Below are 20,466 nucleotides of genomic sequence, written 5' to 3' on the forward strand. Positions count from 1 at the left end.
TCAAAATTGCTTGTATTGCCTAAGAATCATTGCATTGATTGGATCCTTTTGCATATATTTTTGTTATTTGAATTTTAAATTGGATTTCAGTTTTTTTATTAGGCTTTAGGTTGATTTTGGATTCATAAACTTTTGCCTTTTTCTATAAACAATCATTGTTCAAACAAATTTGGGACAATTAGAGATTTATTTTTTATTCTTTTAACCTTCCAAAATTTTTGTTTTATCTTCAGTCGATTTTTAGTGTTTTGATAGTTTAGTATGCAATAGCATAGATCGTGGTGTAGTTTTTACTATCCCACTCTAGACCCTTGCATCATATTCATTAATCATTTGGAAGAAAATCACTATTTGAGGGAGCTTTAATCCCATGAACCATCCACACAGGCACTTGTGTGTGCATAAGTAAAGCAAAGATATAATCCAACCAAAAGAAGGTCCAAAATCTATAACCAATGATTATCAGGCAGCTCTCCTTCTCCAATATTTGAGTGTTTCATCAACTGAATCTTATATATTTATTATTTATAATTTATTTAACAAGATATATGTTTTGTGAAGATTTTATTTTTTTAGAAGAAAGGCAAATATTCTCATTTTGTAGAAATTAATTCATGACATATACAAATATAATTAAAAACACGGTGATTGAGACAGCTGAATTCGAGATGAGCTATCAAAAGAGGTCCCAATTCTAGAACCGCTAAACATGAGCATGTTGTACCAACATGTCCGGAAGCAAGACGTTGCTCCTGTTTTTTGCTTTCTTCAACATCATCCATTCTCTACACTTGTTGGTGGTTCTAACCTGTAATAACTTTATGCTTGGGGTTGCCCTCTAAAAAACAATCTCATTCTTGTGTAACCAAATCAGCTGCCATTGAAATCAAAACCCAGCTACTCCACTCGTAGTCCCTTTTGCCCGATCCTTTTGGGGGAGCGAGGAACACATCTCACAGACTGCAAAAACTATCAGCCGTAACCTCGTTCCAGAAGAACTCCTGCAGCTTTCTAAACCATATGCACCCAGCGAAGAGGTGCTCATTAGATTCCACAACACACTCACAAAAATAGCACGGACTAACCAGTTGAAACCCCATCAATTGGAGATTGTCATCAGTTTTTGCCATGCTGTGGAGAACGAGTCACCCTTGGAGGAAGGTCCCCCCCTCCCCCGTGATAGCGATTTGGCAGTCAGGTCGCAAAAAGGGTGGCCGGTATCTAGTAACAAGAGGTCATATTTTACTCTCTATCTTTCTCGTATTTTCACCTTATTTTGTCATTATTGTTCCTAATCCTCATTCCTGACAATGATCACATCAAAACCTGAAGCTGTTGGCTAAACTATGTTGTCTAGCTACATTAATCTGCCATTGTCCCTCAACCGACCAACTGTTGTGAAGTTTTTACATCTCAACATGTTTTTCAAAAAGTGGAAAGGGATGGCTCACAATGCATTTAAAACTTTACAATACAAAGTATTATAATCCGTTAATGTTTAGCACTTAATTTAAAGACATACCAAAATCTTGAAAATTCAGAATCTAAAACATACTTTTTACTTCCTTAAAAGAATATTAATTAAAAAATAAAAAATAAAAACAATATGTATTGTCTGATTGAAGAAAAACTCAACTGTTGGAGAATATATAAACACCATATGATAATCCATGATTGTAGAGGGTGTTCAAGTTCAGCTCATTTCTTGATTGAACTCAGCCACGGTTGAGTTCGTGAAAAGCCTAAGCCAAACAAGCAAAGTACAAGCTAGTTCATTTACAATATATATATATATATATATATATATATATATATATATATATATATATATATATACTTGTTCATAGTTGAAAATAATAGAATTTACAACATAAACCTACTAAGCCAAACTCAAACTCGGCTCATTTACAAAATAAATTATTGTTTCAAACTTATAACAAATAGGATTTGAACTCTAAACTTATTGCGTGCAGACTAAACACTTCAACCATGCATCGTTTCATTTCCAAGCGCAAGCTTTAAGATTTGAATATGAAGCATTTAGGAAACTGAAGTAGAAGAAAGTAATAATTGAAGAGAGAAAAAAGTAATATTAAAAAGGGTAGATAAAGCCTGCATTTTTGCTCATCCTTGAGCCTCTTCTCCAAAATAAGTCATAAATAAGTTTTACATGAAAAAATAATTACTAAAAGAACAATTCTTCTTATAAAGTAAAAGTGTAATTTCAATATCATGAAAGTTTGACATTTTACATGTGGGTGATTCCTTGGAATGGAGCCAATTGATATACAACGATGGGACTTCTGACTTTATGTTTTAAATCATCCCAAACAAGTGAAGCTGATGCCATAGGATTGGCGCCAAGAGGATCACCATTCACCTCTACCTTAAAGGATAGACGTTGTCCCCATCTGCTAAATAAGAGAGTTTCTGGTGTGACACTGATCTTAAGCCCACTTGGGACATTGACCATTGCTTTGTAGACTGAAGTTGTTGCACCAACATTGGTCACTGTGCGATAGAACACGGCATGGATCGGGTCGGATCCATTGTTAACTTGGACCTGCATCGATGGGTAGTTGAGACCATCATAGCCTTGGCCGGCAGGTATGGCGGAGCAGTTGTTATATTGACCACCAGTCACGATTCCCAAGGCAGCACCGTCTATGTGATCTTTACATAGAAATTGGGCGTATGACAATTGGTCCATGTCATACACTAGGCCTGGGTGAACAACATGTCTTGGATCAAATAGACCCGAACCGTAGGCAAATTCTGCGTCCTCATTCAACCTTGGGTCCATCATCTTTGCTGGAAATGAGAAAGAAAAACGGTTAAAGATATGGTATAGGCACCTTTCAATCTTCAGACATAATGGGCTATCTGGGTTAGCAACTTCCAAGGTTAGGCACATCTAGAGCAGTTACGGTCATGGGTTGTATTCAATCGATCTTGTACATCTCACTTGGAAACCATGAGAATGTTAAAGCGGGGGGCCATACATAGATAGCTCCATCAAGTGAGATGTGCAGTTGCGATGGAATATAACATCAATTCAAATAGCATGACAACTGCCCTCGTTGCAACTATTTGTAAGCACCTGCCATGGTTTTTTTTTTCCCCCTTATATTGGCAAAAATAGGCACCTACCATGTTGAGAATTGAGTATTCATTTCAATGGAGAGAGCAGAGACATTTTGCAGATTATTTTTATGAATTGCAATATAGAACTATTGGCATGTTATTTGGCGAATCTCTAATTATATTTTTGTTTGCAAAAGGCAAATCAATGGATTTCCAAATTCACACATTTACAGACCGAAGCAAAAACAGAGAACAACACTACTATTTTGATGCAATCTACCAACTATAGAATTCTTTGAGTGAAGTAAAGGATCAAACTTACGAAACCACAAAGACAGATCTATACATCTACAATCAGATACTAGTGTGTATTTTATTTGTTTTAAGGCATCATTGTCAATGCAAAGCAAATATTATAGAGGAAAAATATTAAATAAAACAAAATAGAAAACAAATTTACCTGTGGTCATGAGAGCAGACTTGATTGCAGCAGGAGACCAACGAGGGTGGAAAGACTTGACGTATGCAGCCGCACCACTCACATGAGGACATGACATTGAAGTTCCAGACATTATATTATAGTTAACCATTCGTTCGTCATCCTTCTTCCCAGTCATTGAAGATAATGGTGTATATGCGGCCAGAATATCTAGCCCAGGGGCAGTGATATCAGGCTGTAATCAAGGGTATGGTTATTAGATCAAGCAACAATGATTAGCACTATCCGATCATTTAGAGGACAGAAGGGGATGCATGGCATCCAGTCATTGGGCAGAGTACCTACTCAGCCAATGACCCGATTTGCTCTCCCTTTTAAGCATGTAAAATACTGCATTACCTTGAGGATTCTTGGTGAGAGTGTATTCGGGCCACGAGATGAGAAAGATGCAATTTGTGGAATGCTCACATTAACTGTATAAGACTTGTATATAACTGCATAAGGCGACCTTCAAGAAAAATAGAGGAAAAAATCAATTTTAATGGATGATGTTTGGAACAATCTTTGTGCAACAAGTATATACGTGATGTAATATAGCAATTCATAGAGCTTTGGAGAATAATTAAGATGGCAAAATCAGGTTTTTGGAAGGTCTGTTGGCTTCAGTCTCCCATTGCAGACAACATTGTCAAGAGTTGGCAGTCTTATTGATGTGGCCAAATATCGTGGGTGGGCTTTAATTAGAGTTCCAGATATGACTACTCCATTGCTTAACTTTATATTGACATCGAATTGCTTCCCAAATACGAATTCGGGTGATATTCAAGGATGGGTTTGTGTCACAAATAACCCTATCCTCCTCTAGAATTAGCTAGATGAACAAGGTTAGGGGCCCAACCGAGAAGGAAGGAGCTGTAGGCTGACAGAGAAGGATCGTCACCTACGATACACGCCACCGCGCAACAACAACAACAACAACGCAATTGCGCAAAAAGGGAGTGAAGATGATTGTATAGTGGTGGTCAATGCATGGAAGCCTCTCACTTCAAGGTTTCATTGTAACCGTTACCCATGTCAGGAATTTAAGTGAGGAGATCGAGTTTCAATTTACTTACCTAGTGGAATTGATGTAATCATTTATTGTCATTGATTTGTTGGTATCCACTAAAACTGCTGGTAGAGCAAAAGGGAAAGCTGCGTCTTGGCTTTTGTAACTCTGAAAGATGATTCCAGCCCCTCCAATGTCCCTAACACTGGAGTCAAGGTCTCCTTTTACCAAATTACAAAGAACAATCTTCCCTTTCACCTTGTTGGGATCTAGAGTCTGATCACAAAAACTGCAAACAAATTGTTAAGCAATCATGAGTACAAGCTATAATCCAATTGCAGACATTTTATAGGGTGCGAATCTTCAACCCACTTTTGAAAAATATTTTTTGACAAATATAACCGTACGGATCAGATCTCTATGGTCAAAAACCTAAGGATTGCCACTTGTAGCGAATTCTTTTAAGAAGTACGTGAGATTTTATATATATATATATACATATATATATATATACACTACACGCGCAAACGAACCCCAAGAATTTCTAAAAATTATCTTGAACTTTCCCGAGGAACGCAAAGACTATACAAGTATGCAGTTGTTCTTACGTTGGATATGGCTCGTAGCCACCTGAACTGCTTCCTGCCTGGGCCCCAGTGATGAGTGGGTAATATTTCTTATTCGGGGAATAAGTATTTAATGATATGCCCTGTCATTTTAAAAAGAAGAACCAAATTAACAAACTTAATATATAAGCTAAAACAAGCGACCTAGCTAGAAAAAAAGATTGTGAAGAAAAATTTTAGTGAAGAGCCAAAGGTATACTGTAATCTGCATGCCATTGCCCAGTGCAAGTTTGGTTCTGAACTGCCGATCAATGGAACTCGCCGCCACCGTAAGGATCCATGGTGACACATTCTCCACCATGCCAGGGTCAGGGCCATCGTTCCCGGCCGACGCCACCGTGATAATTCCCTTACTCATGGCATGAAACGACCCGATCGATATTGCATCCTTGAGGTATCCATTGTTCATGCCGCCTATGGAGATTGAGATCACATCAACACCATCGGCGATGGCATCGTCGAAGGCAGCAAGAATGTCGATGTCGGAGCAGCCAGTGTCTTCCCAGCATACCTTGTATGCAGCAAGGCGAGCTGCAGGGACTACACCCCGCGCAGTGCCATTAGCAAGCCCATACATGCTTGCGTTTGGAACTTGGACACCAGCTGCAGTTGATGCTGTGTGGGTGCCATGACCCTTAGTGTCAACTGTAGGTAGTATATCAGAGGGTTGAAGTTGCGTGAAGGGTCCGTCTATTCTATAATAGTTGGCTCCGATGAGTTTGCTGTGTCAATTTAATTATTGAAGGTTGGGAGTGTAAATCTTTGAATGAATCAGAGAGAGAGAGAGAGAGAGAGAGAGAGAGAGAGAGAGAGAGAGAGAGAGAGAGAGAGAGAGAGAGCATACTTGTTACACCCACTAAAATGCTCAGATCTTTCACATGTGCCCTTCCATTTAGCAGGAGGAGGTCCAAGATCCTTGTCGTCAAAGCTCTGTGATTGGGGGCTGATACCTATGTTTATATGAGGAAAGATGGCATCATTTTCTTGAAAAGAATCAATTTTATGAAAAGAAGAAGAAGAAGAGCTCCTTCAAAATAAAATAAAATAAAAAGAGCAACAAATGTGACTGGGTCAAGTTGGCTAGAAAACCAAGGAACAACTTATTCATATCTAATCAAACCATTGCTTACATTTATAATACCCTTTAATGCTTACCTGTGTCCAAAACTCCAATGATGACATCATTTTCAAACTTGAGCTGCCTTTTTACATTCAAAGGGAAGCCGACGAAATCCCACGATCTTGTGGTGTGAAGCTTGTGATAGGAATTAGGAAATACTGATGTCACGCCTTCAGTTTCTGCACATTATTAAGTAATTGTATATTAAACAAGCTAAACTATTGGAAAAATTGATTGTGTATACAATAGTCAATGTACTTGTGTTTCATACTAACCAGCTAAACTTTTTGCTTCCTCCGGTGAGAGTTTTGCAGCGAATGCATTGAAACTTCAATTGTAACTGTAGACCATTGTCTCTCTTGCAATGTCATGGCTGCCAAAATGAATTTCATGAAATTAAAGCAAATTGCTCATCACATGCTCAAGGAATGCCAATAATTAATTGTGAACGAGTGGAAACTTTTTGGATAGTATACACATTTATGATTTAGTATCAATAACAAATAAATTTTCGAAACTTAAGTTTGATAGAAAAACTCATTCATTTGAGATACTACTGCTACCATTTTGATGTAGGATTGGTTGGAAAACATCATGTGGCACCAGCCATGATTGTTTGGGAAAGCTAGGTTTATATATATATATATATATATATATATATATATATATATATATATATATATAGAGAGAGAGAGAGAGAGAGAGAGAGAGAGAGAGAGTGCTAAATGAAGCATGTTATATGGGTTGTATGAATTTTTTTTGTTTTATTTTAAAAGTTTGATCATACAGATGAGATCTGTGTGCCTGGTATTATACGGATCAAGGCACGTAGTGTTTGGTTTCAAGACATGGTTGGTTTTTATAATGTTTGAAAAATTGATGTCCAAAAATCATAAATCTTCAAGACTCCAAATATATATCATGATAGACTTCACCTGTCGATGGATTTAGAGAGGGAGAGAGAGGGAGAGAGAGAAAGGAGAACATTCACCATTCAACATTACCAAAATACATCCAACAAAATATTGGATGGGAGAGAAACAAAAGAGAAACAGAGAGAGAGAGAGAGAGCGACCTGCCGGTTACAGATGCAAGCATGTGATGGTGCGTGTCTGAGAGAAAATTGGATGGCACGTCTCCCATGTACACGATGTATGACTGCCAATGTTAGACAGTTTAATATATGAAATGATTAATCTATGTCAAGTATCAACAGAAAATCTTAAGTTATGTGAACCACCAATAATTGCTTGAGATTTATGACTTCCAAATAATCAAATAGGCAAAATGATATCCAATTGACTCACTAGCTACCTACTTGTGAGAAATAAATTTGAGCTAGTCTCATCAATTACTTACCTTCCTTTCCGTGGTGCTACTGCAATGGACCACCGTGAGTAATAGGAAGCAAATTATGAAGGACATTTTTGAAGTACCCATTTTTCTTTATCTGTTTGGCAAAAGATACTTGGAAGAAATTGGTAAAATGGATTTGGTAGGAAAAATAAGGGAATTTATTTGAAAGGAATTTGGATTCTTTTTCTTTGACTGCCTTTTACATGCATGCCAAACGGAAAAACAAATGCATTTTGGAATCCTTAATTCCCAAGAATCGCTCTACTTCCCAAGCAGAACCTTCACTTTTGCTAGACACAATGGAGGGCAAGGAGAAGATCGATAAGTTGTTTTCACGTGGTAAGTATTAATAAGGTGATCAGTTGCTAGCCTGTGGTTGAGATCTTTTTCCCTTAAATTCTGGATGTTAGAAAACTTTCTGCATTTAGACAATCATAAAGATACCCTTGGCATTACAAAGAATGGAAAATCAATATATGAGCTGGATCCCAGCAACCTGGATCCGAACTTGAATTTAATGCTGCAAATATGGATCCGAACTGAAATTGCAGTAGAGTTGAACTCGTATATGAAGTTTTATATGGTAGTACTGATTCTGACAGTGTTTGTAAACGAGAGTTTTCATGGAAATAAGCATAAATAGGTTGATTTGTATTGTTGTATATATTCCCACACATGCATGGATCTAAATAGATTCAGATTGAGTCCAAAATAACATAAATATGAAGTCGATCTAAATATATAAGTAGATCTTATTTTAAAATTCATGTATGGGTAGCATGTCTAATTTGTAGTTTGGATCAAAAGTCCGTCTGGATCCAGTCCCATTGATGACCATTTCTGATCAATTAGACAAACCGTGCTTGGAGATCCATTTGTTAAAACAGGCAGGCTTAAGCCCTGGACAATGGAGCAGGGCCCAATTCTGGCATAGGTGAGGTTGGTCCAGATCTGACTCAATTCCTAATTTTCGTCATTTCTTTTTTGTAAACCCTAAATGTAGAACCACCCATCTTATACGTTTTGAACCGATTGATTGCCCTATTAATTGGGAATTAGGGTATCTTCAAAGGACTTGCTGTCAATTAGTAAATTGAACATATTTACAGCCTACAATTGTTGTCTTAAAACTAAAAGGCTCATCAAGTGGTTGGAAGACCATGAGCTTCGGGTCCTATGATTCGGTTCAATTTCAAGGGGTATCCAAGCTTTTGGCTTGAACCACCTTGAACTGTGTCAAACGTAAAAAAGCTAATGGCAAGTGAAGATGATCATGCTTATCCTCAGCTTTGTACAAAAAATTCTCCAATAAACAAGGAACTGATTGTATGAATTTTTAGGGTAAAATGATCCTCCCCAACCCCAAATTATTTGTTCCAAATCTGTCATATTCGGATATGGATTATCTGAATATCAGATTTTATAGGTCAGATCTACTTCGGAATAGGATTGAAGCTTCAGACCCATTTTTCACCCCTACGCTATGCCACTTTTCAAAGATCAGATCCAGTGTCGATTCAATCAAGACCGGATCCATATCCGGACCTGTTTTGATCCCAAGGTAAAACCCAGTCAATGATTCTGTTAGTGTAAGTGAAACATAGACCTTGACAGACCATAAATTGTGTGCCTGGAAAGTAGTCAGTCTTCCGTGCTCTTATGGACATTCAGGGATTCCATGGAGCCAAACGTTTGCTTTGAACCTTGCAATGTTGTCCCTAAATGTGGGTCAATGGTTCCATTCCCAGCCATGTACTGGACCTGCTACTTGGCCCACAACCTACCGAGCAAGTTCATTTGGCTTCGCCAAAAATATTAAAAAACAAAAAACCAGTAACAAAGACCATCATAAGTGTTTAATTTGGTGCACCTCTCTTTCCATTATTCGATCCACATATTCTTTGCGTTGGGAGTGTTAACTTGTATAGTGTAACTAGTGTCCTGCAATCCGGTGATATAGATGTGTTTTGATATGGTCAATTTGCTAAGAATCTACAGTTGAATTATGCTTTTTTGACAAAATTACGTTAACTTTCTGATGAAAAACATGCTTTTTTGGGTTTAGAAAGATAACAATAATTATGGGATATTGATTTTTCAAACCCTAATAAAAAACTTGTTTATGTACCAAAAATTTGAATGATGCGAGACTAATTCACTTTATTCTTGACAGTTTTGCTCTTTTGTCTGGTCAAAATCATAGCGAACAATTGAATTTTTTGAGGTAACAACTTACATGGCACATGATTTTCTCAAGTGATAACTTACACAAGTAGTTTAACCAAGGCACCTAAATTTTTCAGGCAACAAAAAGGCAAAAATATTAAGAAAAAACTTAATGGACAGATTTGTCATAGTTTCTAAGACCTTCTCATAGGCTTATCTATCCAAATTAACTTTTGCTAGCGACATTGTTGTTTATCTTGTGAATCATGTGAATTTTAGCATAATAGTACTATAGCAGGTGATGAGATATCACTTGCTGCAACAGAGGATAGAGAATAGAAAAAACACAGTTACAGTCCACTGATCCCAATACACCTGCTACAAAAAACATTAGCAGATGCAGAAAACATAGATAAGCAACCACATTAGACTACACTAGAGTCAAACTATGAGTCCATACAACTTCCATTTGACTGCAAATCATCCAGCTGATTGAAAAAACACAGTTACAGCCCACTGAGCCAATCACTTGTATATATAGGAGTTGTTTGCACACTTTTGTTCTCATTGCTTTTACTAAGCATTTCTTCAATAAAAGCTTTATTTTTTATATTTTGTTCTCTTGTATTAGCCCTTGTAGGCTTCTTGTATTGTCCTTAAAGGACTCGTGGTTGAGCACATAGTGAATTTGCTATTGTATGCCTTTAGTGGCTCTTGTCTTTTCATCTTCCACTTCTTTCATTACATCATAAGAAAGAGAGGTTGTGCCCTACCGTTTCCAAGGCCTTTAAAATGCAACCTATAGAAAAGTTGTCCTGAGTAAATATGTTGTAAGCTAACAGCAACCATGTAACAATTGATTGCTTTTTGTTTGAAACTCACCAAACATAAAGAGGAATAAGGTTCACACACGTCTAGCTGGCTGAAAGACTCATTAAAAGCCCATCTTTTTAACATGAAATGTTGTCATGAAACTTATCGAACTGCATGTATAACCTTGGAGTAGTAAAACCAATCACTATAGAGATTGAAAATTTGTATAGAAACTCCCTTACAAACAAGCTACAATAGTAACAGGATTGATCAAAATAATATGAATCATAAAGCAAGATAGAAGTTGCATTAGTGCATGCTGAGAACCGATAATGAAGATCCCAGAGCTATGACAAACTGCATCAACACCTTCATTTTTAGTAATTTAAATATATACGAGGAGCAATTCCATTTTCAGCAATAACCTTGTTGAGCACATGCTTAAATCAGCTGAACTAGTAAGGATTAAAAGAACTGCCTCCACCATGAAGACCATAAAGCTGCAAAAAAAGCTACACAAGCAAAAATGTAGATTATGCAACAGAGAATAATAATGTAATTGAGACGACTCTGACTGTTATATGTGAAATTTATACAAAACAACATCAAACAAGTTATCTGATGCCAAATGAAATTAGAATTATATAAAATAAAAGTTCATTTTCTAAATCACATCGTTCTAAATCTTTGAAGAAGCTCAAAAAAGATGTGAAAAGTGTGTCAATCCTCCCAAAATAAAAACAAAATAAAACCCCAATATCTATGTCACACGGACTCGGCTAAGGAGGCACTGCACCCGAGTCGACACGCCCCAACACAGGTGCGGCTTCGGACACGGCCCGGACTCGGTCAATGCCAATTCGAACTTGGTCAACGAGTCAAGGCCGAGTTCGTCCATGTTTTGCACTCGATCAACATTGATCGAGTCTATTTTTGTCCATTCTTTAGGACAAAAATTTATAAAAACTAAAAAAAATATATCTTTTATATATTTTTATATATACTTCTGTCTTTAGAGAGAAAGATTGTGCAGAGCACAGTCTTTACCCAAACTGTGCAGAGCACAGTCTATACCAGACTGTGTATATATATATATATATATACTTTTACAAAAGATAAAGCCCCCAACATTAAGAAAAGAAAAAGAAAAAAATACTTTTATAAAAAAGTTGCAAGGTTTTCCTTCATTCGATGCAGCCCATTTAGTTTTTCCTTTCCCTCTGCCCTCGTCTCTCTCTAACTAAACCCGTCTTCTAACTCCCAACCTACCCAACCCCTCTCTCTAAAAAATAACAGAAAGAGAGTTCAAAGTTGAAAAAGTCAGGGTTTTTGTTTGTGTTTTTCTTATTGAATGCATTTCCCTTTTTGTTCTCCTCTGATGGTTCATTTTACTTGATGATGTGAGGATCATTGATTTTTTGCTCCCTTTAATTTTGGGGTTTGTGGGTTTGGCTTAGTATTAGAAAAAAATGCATCACATGTAGGGATCAAACAAGGTCTTCACCCTCGCCTTGTCTTAAAATTCTGCCATCCATCCCCGCACAACTTTTAATTTTAACAATTATCCTCACCTCCATCCCCTGTCCAAACAAGCCGAGGTGGGGTGGGACCCCATTTCCCCTTGGTCCACCACCATTCCTAAAGAAGGAGAGAAAGTTTTACTAATAGGGATCCGTGATTGGGTGGGTGGGGAGGCAAGGCGAGGTAGGAGAAAGCGCAAGTCCAACCCCACCTCCACCCCTGCATACATTTTTGTTTTAACCTCCATCCTCGTTTCATGTCCTACATACCCGGTCCAAGGTGGGGCCCCATTTTTCCCCGATTCATTGTCATTCCTAATCACATTATAACCCCACCTTGAGCTTCAGATGGGGTTTGACCAGCCACTTCCAAACTAGTTGAAATATATTTGGCTAATATTAAGCTAAGGCACATAGAAAATGAAACGATTAATCACAAAAACCCAAATGATGGAAAGGAACAAAAATAACAAATTTGTGAGGGTGGGCCTACAAAAAAGTGTTTCTTCAAACTACGAGAGAGAGAGAGAGAGAGAGAGAGAGAATGTGGTGGGTAGGCATGGAAGTTGTAAAAGCAACTTAGAAATCAATGGTCCCCACCTCTCCTCTCAAAAGAAAGCATAAGAGATTTGTTAAATAAAAAAAAAACACAAAGATAAGTTTCTTACCTTATTTTTTCCTTATGCTCTCTCAATTACCTTTTTTAGCCCAACCAAACCCACAAACCCCAAATTTGAGAAAATAAAAAAAAATCAATGATCCTCACATCAACAAGAAAAAAATGGACCATCAGAGGAAGACGAAAAGGGAAATGCATTCAACAAGAAAAACATACAAAGAAAATAAACCAACCTTTTCAACTTTGAACTCTCTTTCTGTTATTTTTTAGAGAGAGGGGGAAGCTGGGATGAGGTGATACGGTTTCAGCTAGAGATAGATGGGTCATAGGGAAGAAACTGAATGGACTACATCGAATGAAGAAAAACCCTACAATTTTTTTAGAAAAGTACTTTTTTTACAATGTTGGCACCCTTTTTTCTGTGGGGTCCACTTGGAATGCCAAGTAATGTTGTTGTCGAAATAAACACCCAAGACTAATCTCCATGTAACTTTGAATCCAATGTTCACCAGCCTAATTAGTTTCTCATATACCTTACTTTCATTAGAAGTATATACATATATATATGAAAATTAGAATATGTTTTCCAGCAACTGATTTTAACCAACAATCATCCGATTTACAGATCAAACAGCTTCTATCTTTCTCCTTCCCCTTTTCTCTCCCACCACTTCCACCACTATGCCACTAGCCTTCTCCCTAATGACCATCGTCACCCAACAAGGTCCACTAGTTTCCTCCCTATCACCTTCAGCCTCTATTAAAGTTGATTTTCTTCCCACCACCAACAACATTCATCTTGGTCAGTCTCCTCTCCACCTGCCGCAGTGTCTATCCAGGCCAGTTTCCTCCCCACCACCGGCTAGTCTCTCTCTCTCTCTCTCTCTCTTTCTCTAGAAAGTGACAACCATCATCCCTCCGATGAGCCTCTTTTTGGCACTTTAAACATTGTCCCTCTGGCGAGCAATGACAACCATTCCTCCATCTATGAACCCCATCTCTAGCGATCTTCTGCTCTCTCTAATCGGGTTCTCCTCTGCATGTATCTCTCTGAAATCCACCAAATCTTCCCTTCCTTAATTACCCACGACCCAACTCCCCATTTTCTGCCATTTCCGTCAGAAAGGCAAAACCGCATATTTCTCTCATCGGTTGCTTCGTCTCTATTTCAAACCCTAATCTTTTCTGATCGCAGAATCTCTCTGTCCCTGCAAAGATCGGGAAATCTCTCTGTCCCTGCAAAGCAAAAGAGCCCTGGTTGAAACCCTAGCCTCTGCCCCTCTCGGTCTCGACTCAAGTCTCACCTTCGTCCTGCGGTTCGTCCCCCTCTGCCACCATTCCAGCGTCGACGACGGTGGGAGATTGGGAGTTTTTGGCGTCTAGCCACCGGTGAAGGAGCAACCCCCCTCGACACTCAGGAGCCACCGTCGCCCGACCTCCTCTACACGATGCCTCTCGCTGTGCTCGAACCACCATCACTCGACCTCCTCTGCAGCTACGCCCCACTGCCCCTCAGGCAGCAAGTTCTTTCGTGTTTTGGGGGTTTCATGTCTGCTGAAGAGGGCCTTCGACTGTGGATCCTCGGTCCTTTGGAGATTTGGGGGTTGCATCACCCTCGCTCGCTCGTCATGCTCCAACCCTAGGTCGACCTCCGACTGCAGCCATCCACCGCACCTCCGGCAGCCAGGTGCTCTCTCTCTCTCACCTTTCTTCCTCATGAATAGCTCGCCGCATGTTTTCTAGGGTATTGCTTTCGATCTCTCTTTGAGAGCAAATCAACGGGCCCTCCATATCATTTCTCAAATTTTGCATTTTCAAATTCCAAAATGATTTCAGTTAAATTTCTTTTTCAAAATTCAATTTCATTTCTCAAATTTCAAACTTTTAACTTTCATTCAAAATCCCAATTCCAAATTCAATTTAAACTGGAATTCTGAGTTTCAACTTTATATTTTAAAACAAATTCAAAGTTCAAAATGAATCTCAAATTCAATTTTGATTTTCCACTTTCAAAATTCAAAGTAAATTCATTTCAATAATTCAATTTCAATTTTTGAAATTCTCAAAATTCAGAGTAAATTCAGTTTAAAAGTTCAATTCTAATTTCAAATTCAAAATTTGTATTCTAAATTTTAATTTCAAATTTCATTTTCAAAATCAAGAGTTCAAATTCAAGTCTCAAATCAAGTTTTCATTTCAACTTTTAATTTCAAATTCAATTTCAATTTATAAGTTCATTTTTCAAAACTCAATCTTTCAAAATTCCAAACTTCAATTCTAATTTTAAGTTCAAGTTCAATTATGATTTCAAATCTCAAAATCAATTTTTAAGTTTGATTCTTTATTCAAAATCAATTCAAATTTGATTTTCAATTAATTTTAGATTTAAAAGTTCTCAACTTTGAATCCAATTTTAAAATCTTCAATTTCATGCTTTCAATTCAAGTTTTAACCTTTCAATTCAAAATTGATTTTTGAACTTCAAAGTTTACTTCTTAAAAGAATGTTTTTAAATACATTTCAAAATCACTTGAAAAAATCCAAGTTTCTGAAACATTTTCAAAGAGCATACACATTTTCAAAGTTCAAAATCATAGCACAAGCCTGATTCCATGTGCATTAAGAACTTAGAATAATTACTTAGACCAATTTACGCAAAGCAAAAGGCATGAATTTTATCCTTGGTTTGATTACCTTTGGTAAAGGGGCTAGAAACGGTTGAACCTCGTACCGACGAGTGAATCGTGTCTCTTCATTTTCTCATAAATTTCAAAATGGAGGTGAGTAATTTCAAAATATCTCTACAAAAGGTCAAGTGAGACCTTGCGAGAGTTTTTCTCTTTTTTTCCTAAAAAGGAAGAAAAGAAAAAAATTTGCAACGATCACAAAAACCCATAAAATTTTGATACTTTTAAGAAGAATAAAGACAAATTTAATGTTAAAATATTATTTGAACTTAAGATATGATTAAATTGTAATTCAAGCTTTAATCTAGATTTAGAAGAAATTTCAAATTAGGAATTTATTTTGAATCGGGTTTTAATTTTTAATTAGATTTAATCTAGATTTAATTTGAATCTAATTTTGGAGTTTATTGTGAATAGAATTTTGAGTTTTGATCTAGTTCAAATTTGACTTAATCGTCAATTTGAATTTAAATGTAACACCTTTGACTTTTTAGAGCATTTTTAATGAATAAAATAATATTAATAAGGATTTTTATATGAAAGAAACATAAAAATGCAAATTAGTCTAAGTTGAATTTTAAAAGATATTTTATAAAGAATCAAAGTTGATTTTATTAAAGTTTTCATTCAAAATTGAATTTATAAAAAGTTAGAATTTTAATAAAATAATTGGCAAATTGTGTCGAAATAAAGTCAAATACGATTTTAGATGAATTTAGGTTTAATTTGATGTGTAAGTGATGTAATTTTATTAAGTTAAAATTTGGTTTGTATGGATTTGAAATCCATTCTAAAATAGCATAAAATAATAAATATATATTTTATAGAATGAAAAACTTGAATTAACAAAGTTTAATAGAATGATAGAGGTCCACATGTGGGGTGTCCCCTTATGTGGGCCCATCTTATGTGGCAGCTCATGTTGGAATTAAATTTAAAAGTTGTAAGTTAGAATCCGTGAAAATTGATATTTCAAAAGTTTTCTAAAAATAAAACAAACAAAGAGAGAAAAATATATATGTAAGTTAAAACTTAACAAATAAGTGATGTGTGTTAGGCTAAGTTGTTTTGAAATTTAGAAAGTTTGGGCTGAAAAATTAGGAATTAGAAAGTTTTGTAAAGGAGAGAGAAACTATATAAAGAGCCAAGAGGGGCTCATGCCCCCCCCCCTCCCCGTTATTGGTATGTTTAGAATTTTTGGCCTTCTCTCTCTACTCTTCTCTTCTCTCTCTTATTTTCTCACTTTTTTATATTTCCTTCTTGCTTCTATCCTTCCACTATTAAGTGTAGGAGGTCTGAACCTCCGTTAAAGTTAGGTTGATCAAGGAGTTGCAGCCACACAATCAAAAGAGTTTTAAAAATAGTTTATTTGAAAAAATGTTTTTGAAATCATGTAAGTATTTTGCAAAACTTTATCCTTGTTGTACATATTGAAGTGGTGGAACTAATATGCTTATAAATAAGTATACATTCAGTTCGTCACGGCTAATAAAAAATATATATATGAGAAAGAACACTTATGTTTGTTTTTACTAACCAAACCGGTTTTCAAAAGAACATAAATATGATTTTTGTTTAAAATGAACCCATAAAAAGAAAAGAAAATAAAAAATTTGCTTTCATGAATCAGTGAAAAGAAAATATGGAACATGTGTTAGTCATTTCACCCGAATGTCTATTCTCGACTGTGTGAAAGATATGACATATGTCGGGTAAATAGATCATATCTATCTCATTCAAAAAAGATTTTATGAACGGTTTATTGTGTTGGAAAGCTGAGGAAATTTCATATATTTTAGAAAAAAATTAAACTTTGTTCTTCGAATATGCATAGAACAGTGACAATTAGAACAATCAAGTATACATGAGCCTAAATCGATCATATCTCCTTAATCCAAAGGAATTTTTGTTAACGATTTGCGGTATTAGAAATCTGGTAAAATTTCTTACATTTTGTAAAAATTTAAACTTAGTTCTTAGACTATGAATAGAGCTGTCACAGTCAAAACAAAATAGCAGATATGGGCCTAAGCGGATCTCGAACCAGGTATGAATCGGTTAAGCAATACATGCAGTGAATGTATGATTTGAGCCTATGTTTTTAAATGATAAATAAGCATGCAGATGCAACCTATAATGTTGTGTTTATGCAGGTAATAAGTGCCTAAAGGAACATGACATGAAAAGAGAAACTTTTGCATGTGCATGATTGAATGCACACTGCCCCCCCCCCCCCGTTATTGGTATGTTAAGAAATTTTAGCCTTCTCTCTCTACTCTTCTCTTCTCTCTCTTTTTTTCTCTCTTTTTTATCTTTCCTTCTTGCTTCTATCCTTCCACTATTAAGTGTAGGAGGTCTGAACCTCCGTTGAAGTTAGGTTGATCAAGGAGTTGCAGCCACACAATCGAAAGAGTTCTAAAAATAGTTTATTGGAAAAATTGTTTTTGAAATCATGTAAGTATTTTGCAAAACTTTATCCTTGTTGTACATATTGAAGTGGTGGAACTAATATGCTTATAAGTAAGTATACGCTAATAAAAAATATATATATGAGAAAGAACACTTATGTTTGTTTTTACTAACCAAACCAGTTTTCAAAAGAACAAAAATATGCTTATAAGTAAGTTAACATTTCAATTCAAAATTGATTTCTGAACTTCAAAGTTTACACTCTTAAAAGAATGTTTTTAAATACATTTCAGAATCACTTGGAAAAATCCAAATTTCTAAAACATTTCCAAAGATCATACACATTTTCCAAGTTCAAAATCGTAGCACAAGCTTGATTCCATGTGCATTAAGAACTTAGAATAATTACTTAGACAAATTTAGGCAAAGCAAAAGGCATGAATTCGATCCTTGGTTTGATTACCTTTGGTAAATGTGCTAGAAACGGTTGAACCTCGTACCGAGGAGCGAATTGTGTCTCCTCATTTTCTCATAAATTTCAAAATGGAGGTGAGTAATTTCAAAATATCTCTACAAAAGGTCAAGTGAGACCTTGCGAGAGTTTTTCTCTTTTTTTCCTAAAAAGGAAGAAAAGAAAACAATTTGCAACGATCACAAAAACCCATAAAATTTTGATATTTTTAAGAAGAATAAACACAAATTTAATGTTAAAATATTATTTGAACTTACGATATGATTAAATTGTAATTCGAGCTTTAATCTAGATTTAGAATAAATTTCAAATTAGGAATTTATTTTGAATCGGGTTTTAATTTTTAATTAGATTTAATCTAGATTTAATTTGAATCTAATTTTGGAGTTTATTGTGAATAGAATTTTGAGTTTTGATCTAGTTCAAATTTGACTTAATCGTCAATTTGAATTTAAATGTTACACCTTTGACTTTTTAAAGCATTTTTAATGAATAAAATAATATTAATAAGGATTTTTATATGAAAGAAACATAAAAATGCAAATTAGTCTAAGTTGAATTTGAAAAGATATTTTATAAAGAATCAAAGTTGATTTTATTGAAGTTTTCATTCAAAATTGAATTTATAAAAAGTTAGAATTTTAATAAAATAATTGGCAAATTGTGTCGAAATAAAGTCAAATACGATTTTAGATGAATTTAGGTTTAATTTGATGTGTAAGTGATGTAATTTTATTAAGTTAAAATTTGGTTTGTATGGATTTGAAAACCATTCTAAAATAGCATAAAATAATAAATATATATTTTATAGAATGAAAAACTTGAATTAACTAAGTTTAATAGAATGATAGAGGTCCACATGTGGGGTGTCCCCCTATGTGGGCCCATCTTATGTAGCAGCTCATGTTGGAATTAAATTTAAAAGTTGTAAGTTAGAATCCCTGAAAATTGATATTTCAAAAGTTTCCTAAATATAAAACAAACAAAGAGAAAAAATATATATATAAGTTAAAACTTAACAAATAAGTGATGTGTGTTAGGCTAAGTTGTTTTGAAATTTAGAAAGTTTTTGCTGAAAATTTAGGAATTAGAAAGTTTTGTAAAGCAGAGAAAAACTATATAAAGAGCCAAGAAGGGCTCATGCTCCCCCTCGTTATTGGTATGTTTAGAATTTTTAGCCTTCTCTCTCTACTCTTCTCTTTTCTCTCTTATTTTCTCTCTTTTTTATCTTTCCTTCTTGCTTCTATCCTTCCACTATTAAGTGTAGGAGGTCTGAACCTCCGTTGAAGTTTGGTTGATCAAGGAGTTGCAGTCACACAATCGAAAGAGTTTCAAAAATAGTTTATTTGAAAAAATGTTTTTGAAATCAATTAAGTATTTTGCAAAACTTTATCCTTGTTGTACATATTTAAGTGGTGGAACTAATATGCTTATAAGTAAGTATACATTCAGTTTGTCATGGCTAATAAAAAAATATATGTGAGAAAGAACACTTATGTTTGTTTTTACTAAGCAAACCGGTTTTTAAAAGAACATAAATATGATTTTTGTTTCAAAACCAACGGTGACCTTGAATAAATCAAAATTGGGGTTTGGTTTAAACTGAACCCATAAAAAGAAAAGAAAATAAAAAAATTGCTTTCATGAATCAGTGAAAAGAAAATATGGAACATGTGTTAGTCATTTCACCCGAATGTCTATTCTCGACTGTGTGAAAGATATGACATATGTCGGGTAAATAGATCATATCTACCTCATTCAAAGGAGATTTTATGAACGGTTTATAGTGTTGGAAAGCTGAGGAAATTTCATATATTTTAGAAAAAAATTAAACTATGTTCTTCGAATATGCATAGAACAGTGACAATTAGAACAATCAAGTATACATGAGCCTAAATCGATCATATCTCCTTAATCCAAAGGAATTTTTGTTAACGATTTGTGGTATTAGAAATCTGGTAAAATTTCTTACATTTTGTAAAAATTTAAACTTAGTTCTTAGACTATGAATAGAGCTGTCACAGTCAAAACAAAATAGCAGATATGGGCCTAAGCGGATCTCGAACCAGGTATGAATCGGTTAAGCAATACATGCAGTGAATGTATG

At 35.4% G+C, this 20,466-nt stretch overlaps 1 pseudogene; it reads right to left on the minus strand.

The window, feature by feature from the left end:
• Positions 1-2,248: 2,248 nt before the first annotated feature.
• Positions 2,249-14,525, minus strand: LOC149842973 (subtilisin-like protease SBT4.14; annotated as a pseudogene).
• Between the last annotated feature and the right edge of the window lie 5,941 nt (positions 14,526-20,466).

The sequence above is a fragment of the Nuphar pumila genome, chromosome 3 (assembly GCF_984573655.1).
Source record: "Nuphar pumila chromosome 3, dmNupPumi1.hap1.1, whole genome shotgun sequence".
Lineage (NCBI taxonomy): Eukaryota > Viridiplantae > Streptophyta > Magnoliopsida > Nymphaeales > Nymphaeaceae > Nuphar > Nuphar pumila.